This window comes from Cheilinus undulatus, linkage group 12 (assembly GCF_018320785.1).
Source record: "Cheilinus undulatus linkage group 12, ASM1832078v1, whole genome shotgun sequence".
NCBI lineage: Eukaryota > Metazoa > Chordata > Actinopteri > Labriformes > Labridae > Cheilinus > Cheilinus undulatus.
This window is the reverse complement of record NC_054876.1, coordinates 35,818,823-35,838,477: the sequence shown is the minus strand read 5'-3', so window position 1 is coordinate 35,838,477 and position 19,655 is coordinate 35,818,823. Positions and strand designations below refer to the sequence as shown.

At 38.1% G+C, this 19,655-nt stretch overlaps 1 protein-coding gene and 1 long non-coding RNA gene across 6 annotated transcripts in view; one reads left to right on the top strand and one right to left on the bottom strand.

Annotated features, from left to right (window-relative positions):
• LOC121519025 (disks large homolog 4) overlaps positions 1 to 19,655 on the bottom strand; it is a 118,390-nt gene that overhangs the window by 73,895 nt on the left and 24,840 nt on the right. The gene's annotated exons all lie outside the window — the stretch shown is intronic.
• Positions 1 to 19,655, top strand: part of LOC121519026 — an 87,889-nt gene that overhangs the window by 64,732 nt on the left and 3,502 nt on the right. Inside the window, exons 2-3 of the long non-coding RNA XR_005992684.1 lie at positions 707 to 803; positions 9,594 to 9,748. This is a non-coding gene — a long non-coding RNA (uncharacterized LOC121519026). The remainder of the gene's footprint in view (positions 1 to 706; positions 804 to 9,593; positions 9,749 to 19,655) is intronic.

Below are 19,655 nucleotides of genomic sequence, written 5' to 3'. Positions count from 1 at the left end.
CAATCACAGGGGAAAAAATGTGAGCAAAATCCAAACAGTGTTCATTTCATTGACTAAAGCTATGTCCAAAAATGTTAGTTGAATACTTTTTTTTTCCAATGAGGAAGATCAGCCAGATCTAGCTAGTCTAAGTGACAAAAATAAGTTTAGTTTTTCATAAAGGTGAGTAAAATAAGAGTAAAATGTGAATACTGGACTTCCTGATCATCAAAAGCCATGGTATTACTGCACTGTGCATATGTGGCATGTCAGTATTTTCATCAGTGTATTTCAAATCAATCAAAGTATCGATAGTTCGTGAGTGTTTTACATTTAATATTACAAGTTTACTGACTTAAGATTAAAGTAAAGACTGAAGTGGACTTTTATTAACAAAAAATAAGGGTTTGAGTTTTTGTTGACTTAAACCATAAATATTAAAAATGACTAAAATGTGACTAAAACTAGAGAACATTTTGATCTTAAGAATAATTTTGAATTAGTTGCCATAATGAACACTGAAACCAAACAGTTGGCACTCAGAGATGCCCTTTAGGCTTATTTTATAACTGGGCTTGGCACTGTGGCATTCATCATAGCCTGTACACTGCCATTACAACCTTAAAGGACATATCTGAGTGACTCTTCAGTTTTTGTAAGTTTTTTGGTAGTGAACCTTTAGAGGTGAAATTGTTTGAGTGTGCTCTTTTCTCTGCCTTTGTTAAAGGAAAAAGGAGAGAAGAAAGGGGTCAGACATGCACTAGACAGCACCAGGATCATGACTAGAACCTGCAACCAGGCATCAAGGACCAAAGGCTATGCATGTGAGTGCCTAATCTACCAACTGAGCTAAATCAGTGCAGTGTTCATTTTATTGGGAAATTTATTTTGCACTAATTGAACTTATGACCCTCCATTAAATGTAAAAAAATTCAATAATAAGTAAATGCCTGCACAAAGTGCAGAATGATAAATGATGGCAGTCCCAAATGTAAAGTTAAATGAAACTACAGATTACCTGGAGAATTTAAATTTTTTACTGGTTCTTTGCTACTCAGTATTTTATATGTCTTAAGTAAATTTGAAAAATGTAATAAAAGTTTCTAAACAGTGTTAATAAATAGTAATTTTTGAAAGAACTATTAATTTCAGTGACAGAAAACTACCTATTTATAGTTATAAATTTAAGAACTCATGTCTGAAAGCCATCCCCTCACTCTCAACATGAACATCCCATTTCATCTCTTCTCCTTCTATGTGTGATTGTGCTGACATGGTGCGCCCACAGGGTGGAGTGAGAGAACCAGGTAGGCTAGATTTAAATATTGTGCATTCTTCTCAGGGCCGACTGCGGTGCAGGGCTCCTCATTCTCGGGTGACGTCAGCTTTAAATCGAACACACGGACAGTTCCAAATACTCCGGTGTGCTGCTGATAGCCCCCCCCCCACACACACACATACACACACACTTTAAACCTCATCACCCTCCCAGAGAGCAGGGGATATCCTGGGAAATCTGCAGTGCTGAAGACATCAGCAGGATTATCATAGGCTGAGGAGAGGGAGGTCATGAATTTAAACATGGTGTGAAGAAAAATATTCGTACAGTAACTCAAAGACCAGAGGCAGCAGTATATAAATCACCAGATCAATACAATCAATACAATAGCACTCGGGAGAGCACTCTGTACTGTAATGTGATTTCCAAAACAATAATATGAACATCAATACAGCTGAAGGGCCCCCATTCGTGATGACATAATATTTTAGATAACATTTTTATGTGTGGGCAAAGCTTTGTTCACATCCTTCTTTTAATACTCTTTGACGCTTCTTTTTCTTTACAATTGATCTTACTTCATACTATGACTCTTCTCTCTGATGACATAAGAAGAAGTCTTTTCAACACCCACAAATGTTTCCATGGATATTGCTTTCTAAAAAGGGAGCTGTGTCCTTGATTGCTGCAGTGAATCTATTTTAGAAAGGGACTCTAGCAATGGCACCAGAAAAAGGTTTTTACAATGAGAAAGAAGCCCCCTCAATGTAAAATCACTACAAGGATTTCTGTCATTTTTTTAAGCCTTTAAGATTACATCTACTTAAAAAGTCAGAGCACAGGTTTGATCAAATCCACATGGAAATAAAGACCATTGCCTCAGTCTATGGCATTTGAATCCTAACTCATGCTAGTTATCTTGAGTAGCAATCTGGCTTTTCATAAATGTTAAATTCAAATCTCATATTTGGATGATATAAAGAAATCAAGGAATGAAAGGTCAGTGAAAGGCAAAAGTTTTTAATCATTTACATCTTGCTGGCGTCGGGCCAAAGCCTTGTATCTCCATTTTTCATGATTTATATTCTTTTCATAAATCAGTCAATCATTCATTTAGTGTTACATTATTTTAAAAAATACAATTTTTTAACCTTTTTCTTTGCCTGAAAATTGGTTATTTCCAAGACATAAGGTTTTTGCCCAACATCAGCGATATGCCAGTAAGGTTTTCATGAAACATTTTCCAGCTTATAGTTGTCACAATATCAGAATATTAAACTTTGATATGTAGCCAGTAAAAATCAAATGATACCAATACTTGTTTCAATTAGGGATGCACATGATTAGCGAGCTAAGTGGTTTAAAGGGATATTTCAGCACTTTTGAAGTTGGGCCATGAGAGGTACCATGCAGTAGAAGTGGCATTAGCCTCCTGTGATATCAGTGAGCATTGCTCCTTTAAGAAGGACCTGCTGGTTGTACTGGCCAGGAATATAGGCTATACAGCGTAATGATGGGTACAGTTTCTCTGTGGAATTTAGCAAGTTTTTGTAAAATGGGCTGTAAAACAATGTTGACTCAACCCTATGCACTATCAAAATTTTTTTTATCATTATTTCACAACGCAGGCTTTGGCTACTGTTACATGCAGAATAGTGAAAAAACACAGAAGCTTTCTGGCTATAAAATAAAACACTTCAAACATTTTTGCTAGTGCGTTTGTTTGAGCCAACATTGTTTTGTAGCCTGGTCTTATCACAAACATAAATTCTTTTTTTCTTTTTTCAGATTTATTTTTGGACCTTTTCATGCCTTTATTAGATAGAGGAAGGACAGTGGATAGACCTTGAAACAGGGAAGTGGGGAGAGACATGCGGTAAAGGGCCACAAGCTAGATTCAAACCCAGGCCATCCGCGTACATGGGTAGCACCTTAAACCACTCGACCATCTGCGCGCCCCCAAAACCATAAATTCTGCGGAAAAACTCTACCCATCTGTTACGCTTGTACAACCAGCTAGTCCTTCTCAAAAGCTCACTGAAATCACTGGAGGCTAATGCCACTACTGCTACGTACCTCATACGACTCAACTTCAGAAATACTGGAATATCTCTATAAATTTGGATTCCTTTGTAGTTGCTACCAAAATTGTGAGTTGGTTGAAGTGAGTCTCAGCATTTTTGTTAATCATCTCAGGCACACAATCTTGGTCAAAATCTCCATCTAAACTGTAATGGAGTAAATGCTCCTTACTCCCTCAATAATATGGTTAAACTCACATATGACTGAAGCACTGAGTGACAGTAGTCAGCACAGGAATGTGGACATTCACCTGTGAAGAGGACCACAGGTGAATGTCCACAGCTACCTTCTGTAAAACCAACTTTGCATTGTTATGGTATGAAGTTGGTTTACCAGCACAGTGTGTATTGAAATTAGTTTACAGAATGTATTTTCTTGACTTTAGACTAGTTGGCTAAATGGAATTCTAACTTGTTAAATTGAGTGTGAAATTGTTCACTGAGGAACAGCAATAGTTTGACATCATAGCAGCAAAAATAAAAGTCCTAGGAAGCAGTGCTGGCAGATTAATCCATTTCCAAATTCAGTTACAATTTTGGCTTCCAACAGTCATGAAAAGAAGATAATCATGATTAAATGATTATTGAGCCACATGCTATGAGCTTGTTTTGTTCATGGATTTGTCATGTGCATACACAGATGTTTCAGCGTCTTTTTTGTTTTTGCAGAAACAGAACATCCTAAGTACTTAAAAAACATGGTTAATTCATCAATGTTTCTTCAAAGTGATCATTAATTATGTTTTTTTTTCATTTACTTATTTCTAAATAAAGCATGTTTTTTTATAGTGTTCCAAATGTTAAATGTAGATGAAGATGTTATACAATCATGACTGATAATCGTGATTTCAGTTTCAGGTAAATAATCATGATAATCGTTCTTGCCATAATTGAGCAGCCCTACTTGGCAGCCGATATTGGATCATTTTTTCCTTTCAGCTAAGAAATACTGCAAGCGTTGTTGATATTTTTGTGCAGCTACACAGTGTGCAGGAGTTTGTATGAAAACTTGACAAATTCAACTGCAGTATTTCCTAGGGGTGTAACCATATTTGTATTCATCCTGAACTGTCACGGTTTGGTGCTCGCAGTCACATGATGAATACGTCTGAACGGAGGATAAAGGCAATTTCATGACAGCATTTACCTACAAGTATAGGGGGCAGTAACACTCTTTAGTGTTTGCTCACTGCTATGAAAAAACAAAACAACGAAGACAAGGGAGAAGCCAGCACAATGAAATACACAAATAAGAAAATTCAGAGCTACTTTTCCCTCTCCTTAACTTCTGTGTTCGGTTTTCAAAAAGCCTCTGGTTGTGAAAGCAGAGAGTTGAAGACCTTCCAGATGTTGATACATTTTTAAAGACTTTGCCTAGACTTGAAGATGTAGAGAACACCAGCTAGTATGTTTATAAGAACTCTGCTCAGACTCTGTGACATCCCATCCTTTATTTATATAGGTGAGTCTGGGGTCCTTTACCCACATACATGAGTGGTGATTTTGCACAAGAAACCATTAAACTGGCTATTTACGTTCAACTGTGTGACGATGTGACACAGCACACTTGATTAATTATAAATATGATGCTTTGCTCCTGAAGGCACGTTTTTTTATTTTAAAATTTTTAACATATATATTCTAGCATTTCAATTTTTTTTGCATCTTTTTTGCTCGTTTTCCTCTTTGTTGTCTCATGTTTAATGCACCATAGGCTGTGCCAACTATCACAGGTAGTTCTAAATAACACTGGTGGTGATGGTAATGATGTGGAACAAACTACAAGATGCACTATTGCCAGTTTAAAGAAATACATGAGAAAAACCTCAGATTATAAATCTGGAATTTTATGTTTCTTTTTTAAACAATGAACTTAACTCAAACTGAACCATGACCTCTATGAACCATTACACCCTTTGTCAGGTCAGTCATGTGTAAGGTATGTACAATATTGTCAGCAGATATCAGTATCAACAGATATGGTAGTTTCTGGCAGTATTTACAAATGTGTTTTAGCCTTAAAAATCTGCCTGTATCAGCTGTAAATATAGGCCATATGTTTAAATAAGTTAGTGTAGTTTTAGGGTCGACCTACATCATCATCATTCTTTACACTTTAAAGAGGGGGTATTATACTGCCCAGATTTTTAAAACATAAATATAAAGTCACAGTGTTGGGTGTCCATACTTCATGTATGCAATTTTTGAAACCACAAGATAAACGTATGTGGCAGAAATCTTGGAATTAGCCTGTAAACTAACACGTCTAACACGTACAGACGTATATCAAAATTCGCCACATTTTACTCAGTCCGACTGGTTCATTCAAAGAATAAGTATGTAAACATAGCCACATTGGAGGGGGCAGGCACAAAACATTGAATCCTGCCCCTGGCCAGCCTGTGGAAAATCGGCCAATCGGGGGGGGGGGGGTAAAGAGGCAGCAGTGAAAACGAAGCGTTTCAGACGGAGATTAAAGTAAGGGTTTTTCAGGACACCAGTGTGAGAAACATGAGGGGTTTTTCAGCTGTAAACCATGTGAAGCTACTATGTGGGTATCAGGGAGATGGTGTAAAGCTTTGAAAAAAGGCATGATACCCCCTCTTTAAAGTGTGTTTTAAGGAAAAAAAATATAGAGCTAAACTACATTTAAATATCAGTATTTACACTGGTATCAGCTGAAATTCATTTGTAATTATCAACATGTCAAATATTGGCAAAAATCCAATATCGTATATCCCTATCAGGTATGGTCCAGCACTTTACTATGCCAACCTTGACCCTGTACTGCTCTTACCTCCTGATGGCCATCATCCAGGCCCATGCCCCATCTCTCCAGGTATCTTCCCAGCTGACCCCTCCACGAAGCACATGGCCACCCCAGACGTCTGGTCCAGCCTGCCTGGTGCTGGGTACCCAGTATACATTGAGCTGGATCAGGCCTAGGAAAGCACGCCAGGTGCCCTTAGAACGCAGATGCCACCCCTGTATGCAGCAGGTGACCCTTCCCATCCCTACCTCTCTGAGTACGTCAGCATTCAAAACATGGCCTTGCCAACAATACCCAAAAATGTGCCAAAGAGAAGTCGTCACAAAGGAGTCCAGTCGGCTCCTCTGGCCATCAGTCAATGTCCAGGGCTGGTACACCCCTTGTAATTACAGTAATATGTGCTATATCAGCTGCTGGATTTCTTTTCCATTGCTCAGTTTGTTCTAAATTACTAGTTTTGTGAAATATAAAATGCCTGAAGGCTTTTTCATTTCTCAGTTCACTGAGCTCTGACGTATAAGATCAGCAGTAGAGATGTTACATGACGTGCTGGCTTAGTTTTAACTGGATGCCTCTCTGTGGTTCTGCTGAAGCACAGTATTCACAAGTGTCATGTTTGTAGAAGTATGTTGGTATAGCACAAACAGGACCAACCTGTTTTCCTCATTTACAGCAGGTGTTTTAATAAATCTAAAACATAGACATCTTTTAATATACAATTACATTTATTTTGAAGCAGCTTCTCCAGCCCAGCTATAGGTAGAAAAGACTAAAGCATCATCTATAGTCGCTATAGCTCCTGTATAGTTTCCATAGTGAACATACTTTAAGTGGTTCCCCCTTCTACTACAGCATTATGTAAGCGTGGGAGTCACATGGAGACCTGAACTGTGGTGTTCCACTGTTGAGTATAGCATTAACATCCTGATGCTGCATTGTGTGTGTGTGTGTGTGTGTCTGTGTGTGTGTGCGAGAGAGAGAGAGAAGCCCAAAGGAGCCAGAGTGTTTCCATGACAACATCTGCAGGGGGTGGAAGATCCCCAACTAACAGTTGACTTTCCAGCAGCATCCTGGTCATTATACATCTGTTAGAGCTGTGCTTCTGTGTACACAAAGACAGGTTCCTCATGCTACTACTACATACACCAGTGAGTCAACAGTATTTTCTCAAATACACAGTGAATAGAAAGAAACTGTCAGTGCTGGTGTTATTCACCACTGGCTGTAAAAGAAGCACACTGAGCCAGAAGGAGCCAGAAATTATACTCAGCCTAATATACTGTGAACAAGCCAGATGTGTAGTCATATTTTCTGCAAGCCTTCATGGCCATTTCTAAATCCTCTCACTCTCATCAGTTGTGAAAGAATATACCATGAACAGCTTTAGAAAGAGATAAAGAAGAGATCAGAGCTGGTTGAAGGCCAAACATGGGAAAAAAGCCCTCTTCACTGATTTACCGCAGTCAGAGTGCCCTTCTTTTAAATCTCTCTTGACATTTAACATCACAACAAAGAAGGGACTACTTTTTTTTCAAAATAAGCACTTTCATCTTGATTCATTATTTCAATGCTATTTAGTGTGTAAAAGTTAAATATAGATATCTGAATGACAGCCTATTTTCAGAACAGACGTGCTATGAGGAAAATCTGAAATTTTTTTCTTCTGGTTAACACCCCTTCATGTATGAGAAAGAAAACATTTAAACCTAAGTTTTTTTTTTGCATTAATGCCTCAATCATGATGCAATTAAATTCTGAAAATAAATGCTTTACAATCAGATTATTCACATCCTATTTTGTCCTTATAGGTGCACTGTAGTTAAGCTACCATAGCAGAGCAGCAGCTGGATACTACTCACTTTCCTGTCATCCTGCTCTCACACTATTGGAAAATCAGGACACCACTGCACCTCTGAATATTTCATTTTACTTTAAAAACACACTCAGAAACAATGAACAAGTCAAACTTAATCTTCTAGCATCAAACATTTTTCCATCACTTTTAGATAGTTTTATTTACTTTTGATCAGGGATACAAAATATCATCAGCGGGATATCGGTAATGGCAAAGTCAAACATCGGTTTCAGCAGATATGAAAATTCCTGCTGATAGTTTTGGTTGGTATATATCAGCAGTATGTAATAAAGCACATTCTGACCTTTGAACATTTTGAATGAACCCCAAATATAAAACAACTACCAGACTGTCTACTTCCCTGCTCCTCTCTCTCCTTGCTTAACTCAATTGGTAATACCAGAATCATTTTTTATGTTTCTGCAATGGTTAATACACCAATATGTAGAAGCTCTTCAATCAAAAAGATATTTTTAATGCTAAAATCTAATTATTATTGTTATCCATGAATTTTTTAAATTTACTGATTTGCAAAAAAACTGAAAAAATAGTAAAGCACATTATTATTTCTTGATTAATATGTCAAATTATAGTTATTTACTTGCATTCCTGAACAGAAAAATGAGTTTTAGTGGTTGAATGTTATGTTTGATTAATTTCTGACTTCTCAGAGAAGTCCAGTGAGCCGACTCAAATTTGGGTAAAAAAAAAAAAAAGTGAACTCAGTTTGAAATTCCTTATTCCTGTTCAAAATGGTAAAACATTGAGAGCTCACTGAAAATGAAAGAGTCCGCATTAAAGCACTTCATGATGCTGGATGGTCTCTGAGACAGGTGGTCTAATAAATTTTTTAAGCACTATACATGTATATATATATATATATATATATATATCTTGGCTAAAATGAGTTTGGAAATATCAGCGTATCAGATATCAACAATAGAAATGGAAATGGATATGGATATGATAACTTCCTTCTACTAAATGTAACTTTTTTTTCTCCTTAAAGGAAAACAAGCAGGAAGAATACCCTCAGCCTGAAACTAAATACTACAGATGTACTGATTGTAAAAATCAGGGCCCAAACTGTCGGCATTTTAGCCGACTTCTGTTACTGATGCTTTCTTTTTTGTTACTTCCTTTCATGCTTGACCCTAGAAATGCATACAATTTCTCTCATGTTTGACAATTAAAAAACAGATCCAAGTATGTCTAATATGTGGGAATAGCCATTGTTTTTATTGATAATGATACCCTCTTTATCATCCAAGTCCATATGAGAGCACTATTGATCCTTTACTATTGTTTGTTGGAAAGACAAAACGGAAATCCATTTCAACAGAAGTGGTAGAAGTTAGTAGCGTTTGAGATAAAAAGGTACAAAAAAAGGGTCATAATGCGTTTTTCTGATTGCTGAAATAACAAGCACATTGCTCGTCCTCTCAACTGTAGTTATTGAAGTTTCTTACAAAAACATTTTTTTCATGTGATGTTTGAACACTTCTTGACATTTTTTAAGATTTGCCTGATCATCTTTTTAACTAAACTGCCCTTGAATCACCATAATATAACTGTCCGTCAGCTTGTTGAGTTCACTTATTAAATTTTATTCTTTTGTTTACGCCACAGATAACAGGACTTGCTACAGAGTTTGGGTGTGATCCTCAGCCTTGAGCTGAGCAGATGATGAAGAAAACCATCCTGTAGCAGCTGAAACCAGTGCTATGGGTGCACGCTACCTCCAGAGCAGCCGGAGTCTTTTTTCTTCCAGCCGACAGTTGAAGGTACTGCATTCTGGTTTATTTTGATGCACCATGCTGATGTGCTTTGACCTTATATCCCCCCTACAAGAGCTGGTGTATGTTTTGCACCATTGATAATAAGAGATGGTGACTCACTTTATCCTGAGGTTGAATCGATGCATCAGTGCATCCCAAAAAATACAAAGTAAAAGTTTCACAAAGAGCAGTGAACTTCATTGCTAACCTTAACTAGGTCACTTGCACAGAGAAGGCAGCTAAACTGAAGCTCCTAAGAAGTGCAAAGTGCATCATAAAATACATCTTTTTTTTTTTAAAGGTTTATTTTGGGCATTTTTGTGCCTTTGTTTGATGGAGGGGGACGGTGGATGGGGGCGGTGGGGGGCCTCGGGCTGGACTCAAGCCCGGGCCGTCCGTGTACATGGAGCGTACGCCTTAGCCACTCGGCCACCTGCGCCCCTATAAAATACATCTTTTCACACTCAACTGATTCCAAATTAAAGACAACAGTAAAAATTGCTTCACATTGTCAATATGGACTTAAAAATTTGTATTTTGAAATGCAAAATAATTTAATTTTGGAACTTTGAAGAAAAGATGTGATAAATTACAGTTGACCATCAAATTTTCTGTAATGATTTGCAGTCATACAAAAAAATATTTTTTTCACACCCTTATAGAAAATAGAACAGTTGCTGATGTGAAATAATTCTCATGCATTTTAAGTATGCATCCCACCTTTGGTTCCTTTGTGCTCTGATGTGTTCACTCATGTTTCATTCATTTAAGAAATCACAGGGTAGAACATTTATTACTCAACGGTCCAACTTACCTACTAAATGTCAACGTTGGACATCTTTCTGTCATATCTTAATGCTTTGTATTAGAACTGTGAGTTTTTTACTGGTTATGAAACGGTCTCAATTCACACTGATGCCTCCATGTGACTTACATAAGCAAGCAAGACCACCAGTGAGAGAATCGTCCCTTCATAGTTATTTTTAAGTCCTGTCATCTTGTCTATTTTCTCAGCAAAGTGAGCTGAAATAATGATAGCTTGCAAAGTTTAGGGCACTGTTTCAGAGTGAGTATTAGTTTTGCCAATAAACAGAAGATGTACAGTATTTATCATATTTCATGCATATGGTAGGGCTGCCTGATTATAGCAAAATCATAACCATAGTTAAATCTGAGATCAAAATTATTAAACATAACAACACATTGATGTGATGAAATATGCATCTCTATGTACATTTTAAATGATAGAATTAATTTGTTGTGTTGCCTTGAGGGACAGCCACTACTGTGCTTGGAAGCATTTCTGTAATCTTCTGTAGTTCTTGTGCTTTTCAAAGTAGCTGGAGGACGTTCTGCAGCTCCCTCTGCTCCTCACTTAAATTAAAGTGAGAGCTGCTTTGGTTGAAGGGACAGAGGGGCACTCCAATCCAGACAGAACAAGTAAAAAATATCCGAATAGCAAGTAACCTACATGAATGAATAGAACAGACCAGGAGATAGCACAGACGCAAGCGAGAGCCAGCCTTTGTCAACCATTCAACGGAGAGACTTTCAGGATTTAAACGACTCAAAATAGCTCTTTTCCTCAAAGACAGGGATGCAGTTTGACTTTATAACCCATAAAAATTCAAGATGTGGATGTTTAATCATGATATTCCACTTAGTATCAACTGACTTATGTCAGAAACTTTGTATTGGCCCAGCCACTCAACAACATCCTGCTTGGGGCCTATTATCATAAAGACATATCGTCAGCAGCACATGTTGAGAACATCTTCTCCCTCAACAAGATCATTATAAGGCTGAGCAAAAACTCTATGGCCTTTTTGCTAAGTAGGTGTATAAATGATACTAAGACAAAGTTAAACTGGTCCCTGTTGCCACATAGCAGCTTTTAATCTTAGACTGGCACAAAGAGATACATTACCATTGCTTAGCAGTTTTAAAATGAGCTTGTGTCGTTCTTTCATTTGGAGGTTTTTAATATTTGAGGCAGACTGATCTTGTCCATGGGGGAAGTCTAAATCAACACAAAAAAAAGTTAAAAACAAAAGCTTGGAAATCTTACTGAAAGAGTCATCAATCAGGCAATTACAACAGAGCTTTTAACCTGTTTGGGTACAGCATTTTTTGAAGCTTGGACTAGGGATGTCACGATTACAGATTTTCTTGATGCGATTGTTGTCAGAGAAAAAATTGCGATTTTACGATTATCACGATTATTTTTGCATTAATTAATTTCATACTACCATGAATAAGTAAAATCATATGAACACTCCTTATAGGTCTTGTATTTTAATTTATTTCCATCTTGAGATGCTCTCATAAAAAAATAATATACCAACAATGTAAGTAACCAATAATTACAAGAAAAATGATAATAATCCCATTTGGATTGACCACTCGAGTGTTCTTAGCTGAGTAGTGTTAAAAAGCCATAATTCAGTCGATCACATCTATTTTATATCCCTCAAATATAAACACATTCTTCATATTCACAACTGTATTTATTAAAGTTTCTCATCAAAACTAAATTTTCTCATTTTTAGTTGGCATTTTAACACATCATAACATATAGACTGCAGTTGTCTAATTTACTGAGGTTACCTGAATGCATCATATTTTCCGTCTTCAGCTCGTAAAGTTTGCGTATTAGCTTCAATTCTGCTGATTCCCCCGCAGATTTCTACACTGGTTTAATATTGTTAACAAACAGGACTTGCTCAAAATTTTGGAGCACTTTTCAGCATTTTTCTGAGCAGCTGAAGAAGAAAACTGTCCTGAAGCAGCTTAAGTGAGGGATATGAGCCTGTTACTCCCAGCACTGGACATCATAGCATGCGTGCAGCGTCTTTTTTCCTCAAGCCGACAGTTTAAGGTACATTCTTGTTTGATGTGATGCATGACACTTCTAGTTTATGTTCCCCTTGAAAGAACTGATGCAGTTTTTACACCAGACTTATCTTAAAATGATGTTACGTCACAGAGCCTGTGAGACTCGAAAGCATAAGCTAAAATGTTATTGATTTCGGATATTTCAAAAACACAAAACCAGGTCCTTATGGACCCGGGTTTTGATCCCCATCCCTATTATTGACATGACTTAACACAGTTACTATTTACCTTTACTTTGGCGTACAACGCCGGGTGGTTATCCTGCAGGTGCGGAAGTATTGGCTGATTTCACAGCAACTTTTTTGTGGCGTGTTTTAAATTTAGGCTGGCCGTCTTCCACAATGACACCCTGGTCATTTTTTTGTATCCAAAAAATTCCTCAAAGCTGACTTCAGCCATTTATTCGGAGGGAACAGCTCTTCCTCTTCCATGCTGTAGTTTGTTTGGGACTGTGACACACCTCCGCCTGCAACTGCACGCAAGCAACAGGAGGCGGTGACACACGGATGTTGTGTAACTTTGTTTTCGTTCGAATTGCGCTGACGTACCAATATGGTTCCCGGCATAATCTTTTCTGGAAATTGACTGTATTTAAAAAATGTTACGAGTAACTAATTGAAAACTTTAATACCGCAATTAATTGTGAAAACGGGTGATTGTGCCATCCCTAGCTTGGACTTTATGTACACTAGGGTTGTCATAATAAATTAAAGTCCTAGAAGCCCAACTCAGGGTAATAATGTGTTTAAACTGAAAGACAGAATTTCTAGACATCGAGTACTATCCCTACACTTAAAAAAGGGTGTTTTTTTTCCTCACAGTTTAACTGATTTACCTGGTATGGAGGAGATCATTATCAAAAATTACTCAGTCCTGCAGGCCTTCTAGCATCATCTAGCCAGATGAAGGGAGACAAGAGTCTTGAGGAGTCTTGTACTGAGCTAGGAGGCGGGCTTAGCCCCTTTTACATGTAAAACTTCCATGCTTTCAGTTGAAATGATGAATTACCATTAAGCTAACAAACCAGGGTAAACTTGCCCCACACTACAGAATTTTACGTCCTGTTTGAGGCAAGATATGCCCCCCGACTATCATGAGGGCAGATCTTGAGTGGAGCCTTGTTAAAAAAAAATGATTTTTTGTCTGAATAATAAAAATTGTTTTACTGTTCCAGATCGTGTTATAATCTCCCCGAATCATAAATATGTAACATGTTTGATTTTTACGATTCTAGGTCATAGTGCCACCGACAGAGAACCCACAACAACCAATGAGAGCGAGCAGACAGGGTAGCGTCACCAGCCGGATCATACATACTTTCACCGCTCACAAGCATGAACACAACTTTACCTTCATTCCAGCCAGGATTTCATCCTGATTCTTTTCCTTGTTTCATAATTTTTGCTGTAACACAGCCTGTGGTGAAGTGACCCCAAGCTGACAATATAGATATACATACATGTTTGTTATCCTGAAGTCACATGATCACGCAAGGTCGCTGGCAGGTCGACAGGTGTGTGGTCTCAGTGGTCTCACAGTCTGGCGGAGTCATCTAATGTGGGCTCAGAGGATTATAAATGGAAAACTGCAGGACTTTGTCCCTATGTCTGTGGTTTCCCAGGTTTATAAAATAGTTTGAGATTTTAAAATTATCTAGTGTGCGGCCAGTCTAAGAGACCAAGAAATGATGTATTGTTCACAAACAAGCCTGTTCTATGTGATGGCTCTTTTATGTGAGCCACTGTAGCTAACTCCCATTTCAGTGCCAGCTTACTGTCCTCCATCCTTTGTCATTATTTAATTCATGTTAAAAAAAGCCAAACTGTGACCAAATGAAGAACTGTTTGGGAGACAAACAACTAGCTCAGCTGAGCTGAGCCAAATGATCTGGATCTCTGTAGAAACAGATTTACAATCACAATTAGCGAGACTGGACAGACATCAGCTGTCAAACATGGGGAAGATAGAGTTTAATGTGTTAAACCATGGCAAAACTCTACTGAACTAACATGGACCGCTTTGTGGAAACGGACCATAGGAGCGATGTGTGACCCCGCTCGTTCAAACTTTAGATGGAGGCTTTTTTAATTCCTGCCTGCTGCTATCCCCTCTACTTTTGGGGCACAAAAGTGCTTAAGAATGCATTAATTTTTGCACATTGAACACTTGACATATAGACAGCTAATAAAATGGCTTTTTGGTTGCATTTTTCTATGCAAAAATCACTTCTTGCCCCTCATCTGCAGTTCTCCACTGCTGGGTAACATCATCTGCAAAGAACCTATCACCTTTAAGCAGGCTAATGGCTGAAAATAGCTTCTATTAACTGCTGTTCATCCTCAAACAGTGCCAAAAGTGTATGCAAAATATGACAAGGCAATTTGATTAGGTGGTAATTAAAACCGACACCCTTAACGTAATGTCAGAATAAAATATTCACTTAAATGTTGAATTTGAAGATGATCCTAGTTCATGTAAACTGACAGTGTACCTGATCATGGAGAATACACTGGTGACAATACACATCAATAAAAATCCCCAGCTCCTCTTCATAAAGTTATTTCACTTGAAAACTATCACCATGACATCCAGATTGACAGAGGTTCTTCCACATTTCAAGCTTGCGAGCCTAAATATTCCTTCTTGGATACAAACAAATCTAGAAGTGTGTGATGGATCTGCCTAAATATGGTGAAACAAACATGTGTAACACTTAAACAACAAGCAGCAGTTCTTTATCCTTTTGTAACCTCCAGCAGTCAGCGGCTTTGACTCTGAAATTGTGTAACCAAAGAGCAAACACAACAGTGGATCTCCTGAGGCTCTAAGACTGCCTCAGCTCTACTGACTTGGAAAACACCTGAGGTGAGAATTATAGTATTCACACCTACACAGAACCTGCTGGATTTGATGTCCTTTGGCTTGAATATCTGATTTCACCTGTTTGTATTAGAAAATATTGTGCTGTCAAACAGAAGTTTGTCAAAATGTTAAAATGTGACTGGTGTAAAATTTGATTTGATAATACTTTGTTGTCAAACAGAAAACAGAAAGGACTGTCACTAAAATGCATCTTAACAAAGTAATTCACTCTTCAAAGTTTCAGGGAAAGAGAAGTTGGACTTTGTTGACTCTGTTTAACCTACCCTGCTTATTCCACTTAAATTGCTCAGGAATTCAGTCTCCAAAGTAAAAATAAACAAAATATATTTCACCCAAAACCAGGACACCCTGGATTCTGTGATCAGCCTCACCTCACCTCAGCTGCAGGTGAAACAGAAGCACTTAAAAGCTGCTCTACAGGCAAACCACAATGTTTCACATCTGATATTCCTGCGTCTGTCTCTTGCAAACCATCCACCTGTGTAAATTTAACATGCCACAATGGAGTCATCATCAACAGGGGGTGACTCGGAGCAATGTATAATGCATGAAGTGTTATGCACATGGTACACCTTAAACACATTTCAAAAGACCTAAAAAATCAATTAGCCTTTGAATCCACTCACTTTTCTCCTTCATATAGCTACAGACATGCTAAGAGATGGTTATTAAATGGTTAAACTGAGCTCTTGGGGATAATTATCCTCACCACCCCCCCAATGGGATGTGAACATCCACACTGTAATCATGAAATTCTAACAGATGATCATCTTCCTGTGACACGGTAAAAATGTCTCACAGCAGCGACTGGTCTGAGCTCATACAGCAATCACTTCCTCTCTAACAGTCTGCTTCTGCTGTGCTTCCTCCCACACCAAAGACAGCAGTAGTGTGCTGTCCTCTGCCAGCTGTCCTCCATCTGAATCTCATACATATATGATGTGAAAAAATGTGAAGAGAGATACTTTGGACAGTCCACTCCATCTCCAACCTGTACAAAAATCTGTCCCTGTAAACCAGAACCACCCACAACCACTCTGGAACATGCTAACACAGTGAATGGCTCTGCTGTATATTCATACTTGGTGTTTTATTTTAATGTCAAACTATTTTTACACCACTTTGAAGCAAATACTGCTAACAGCTCTTGAATCATTTCCATTTTAATTCAGACTCTCAGTGGTTCTTGTTGTTGAATAGATGGTTAATTAACACTGGAATAAACAAGAGGACAAAAAGGCTGCAAATAAACAAACAGCCACATCAAAGGGATGCTACTCAGTTGTTCCCTCACTAATTCGAATGTTAACACCAAGGCTGGCAGGATAAAAGGAAGTAGTGATAATTTTCATTGAAATCAGGATTGTCACAAAACCAGAATTTTGTGTTCTAATACTATACTACAAAAATTCAACGCTAATGATAGCTGTCACAATTCCCCCTAAAAATGTAAGTGATAGACCCCAATACTGGACCATTTCTGGTTTGTAAATACCTCTTATCTGCTCAGTGTCTTTTTGCAAGAGATATAAATGTAACTTTTTCATCTTTATGAGATGCACTATATGGTCAAAAGTATACGGCCGTCAATCTATTACACATGACATTGTATTCAAATAAGTGTACTAAATAAATGTACTTTCATATGGAGCTGCCCCCCCTTTTCCAACTATAGCAGCCTCCACTCTTCTTGGAAGGCTGTCCACAGCATTTTGGAGTGTTTCTGTGGAACTTTGTACCCACTCATTCTGTAGGGCATTTATGAGGTCAGGCACTGATGTTTGGACCAGAAGGCCTGGCTCAAAATTTCTCTTCCAGTTTATCCCAAAGGTGCTCAATGCAGTTGAGGTCAAGGCTCTGTGCGGGCCTTCCTGTCAAGTTCACATCGAGCTCATCAAACCATGTCTTTATAGTCCTTGCTTTTTGCACTAGGGCACAGTCATGTTGAAAGAAAAAAAGGGCTTTCTCCAAACTGTTGGCACGAAGACATAGCAATGTCTAAAATGTCTTGGTATGCGGAAACATTAGGTTTGCCCATACTGTTATCCCTCCTTCTCCAAACTTCACAGTTGGTATAACTCAATTCAGGCAGGTAACTTTGTCCCATCTCCACACAGGATCTCCAGAGCTCAGTCAGAGTGACCATCAGGTTTTTGGTCACCCCGAGTGCTCATTTTGGCCGGGCAACCAGCTCTTGGAAGAGTCCTAGTCATGCCACACTTTTTTCATTTGAAAATTATGATAGCCATTGTGCTCTTGGGAACCTTCAGTGCAGCAGAAATTTTTTTGTAGCCTTCCCCAGATCTGTGCCTTGCAACAATCCTGTCTCTGAGCTCTGCAGGAAGCTCCTTTGACCTCACGGCTTGGTTTCTGCTCTGATAGGAATTGTCCGCTGTGAGGCCTTCTATATAGAGGTGTGTGCCTTTCCAAATCAAACAGGTGGACTCCAATCAATGTGTAGAAATATCTCAGCAATGATCAAGAGAAAAAATGAGGAACCTGAGCTAAATTTCAAGTGTTTTTGGAAAGGGCCTGAATACTTACGTGCAATTCCGTTTTTTGTGTTTAATAAGTTTACAAACATTCTAAAAATCTTTTTCTCTTTCTAATGATGGGATACTGAGAGTAGTTTAATGAGAATGAAAGGAATTTTTTTTTTTTCCTGTATCATCAGGGTGCAACATAAAATTGAAGGTGAAGGGGGTCTGAATGCACTGTATATAGAAAATGATGCTAGTTATAAGAAGTTACTTAGGGAATTACCAAATAATTACCAGAGAATTGCCACAAAATTACAATATTTGGGATTACGATTGGATGGTTAGGTTTGGGTAGAATACCAACTTAAATAATTGCCACTATGTTACAAGGAATTACTTGATGATTAATACATTAGTGCTAGGTAAAAACTAGTTATTACCTGTTAAAATGACAACTTATTAATAGGTAAATGCCACATTATTCTAGAGAAAGTAATTACACTTATTACTTTAGAGTAACAAGATTATTAGGGCCCACTAAAATAAAGTACTACCAAAACTGGGATAGGGATGTGAGGTTTTCTAGCTTGACAGCTACAAGTGATCAGTTCACTGAGTGGGTATTACAGAGCTAACCTTTAGCTGCCAAGCTCAGATTGTATATTAAGGCTTTAATATACAACTATGACCTTTTCCATCAGTGCAGGAATCATAAAGCATCAGTTTACAGCAGAGGTTGTCATGGATTTGCTCAGCGGTAACCACAATCCAGCTTATAGATGATGAATTAATTTCATAACAATTATGGATTACTTTCTTGGAAGATTTCCTAAAACATTTGGTGGATATAGCACAGTCTGCTGGAGATCAGTGGAATTAGGATTTATTATGATAGACTCTCAGGGCATTCTCAAAGTTCTAAATTCCCTCATACTTTTAAACAGAGTGAGAGTATTTATTTTTGGATCTGCCTCTGATGAAAGCAACAAAGAGGCTCAGACCACCACCGAGATGCTTGGCTTAGCGTGTGGAGAGCTCAGTGGGGTACCAGTTTGGTCAGCCATGCCACCATTTCCAGCCAAGATGATTGAAAGTCAGCCACCAGGTAGTTTCCTGCAGTGTACTTAACTGTGAATGCCCCTGTAACACAACAATATTATACTTATCCAATTCTGTTATAGTGAGGATTAATTGCAGTTATGACAGCCAAACATAGTCGACAAAGCACTAATGATTACCCGTAGGCAGGTGACATGGCACTTCTCTCACTGGGTTTGTTGACTTTGAGAAGTTCATATTATACTGCCTTAAGCGGGCAATAAAACAACAGTTTGTCTTACAAATTAAAAGGCACTTCAGTTTGAGTCTAAAAGACAGCGTGGACCACAGGGACAAAGTAAAAATTTTCTTCAAATGACCTCAGTAAGCTGCTTCGCTGCCCTAACCCAAGAGTACATAGAAATGAACAGATTACTATAATTATCTGATGTTCAAGCAGTAAAAGGCTGCTCTTCTTCTCATGCTGGGAACTAACTGGAATTATCTGACCTTGATTTTTTACATTAAAAAAAGGATTCATCTACTTGAAAATATAAATTCAGATGAAAACATTAACATACAAAGCTGATAATTGAACTCCAGTTTCACACCCTGTC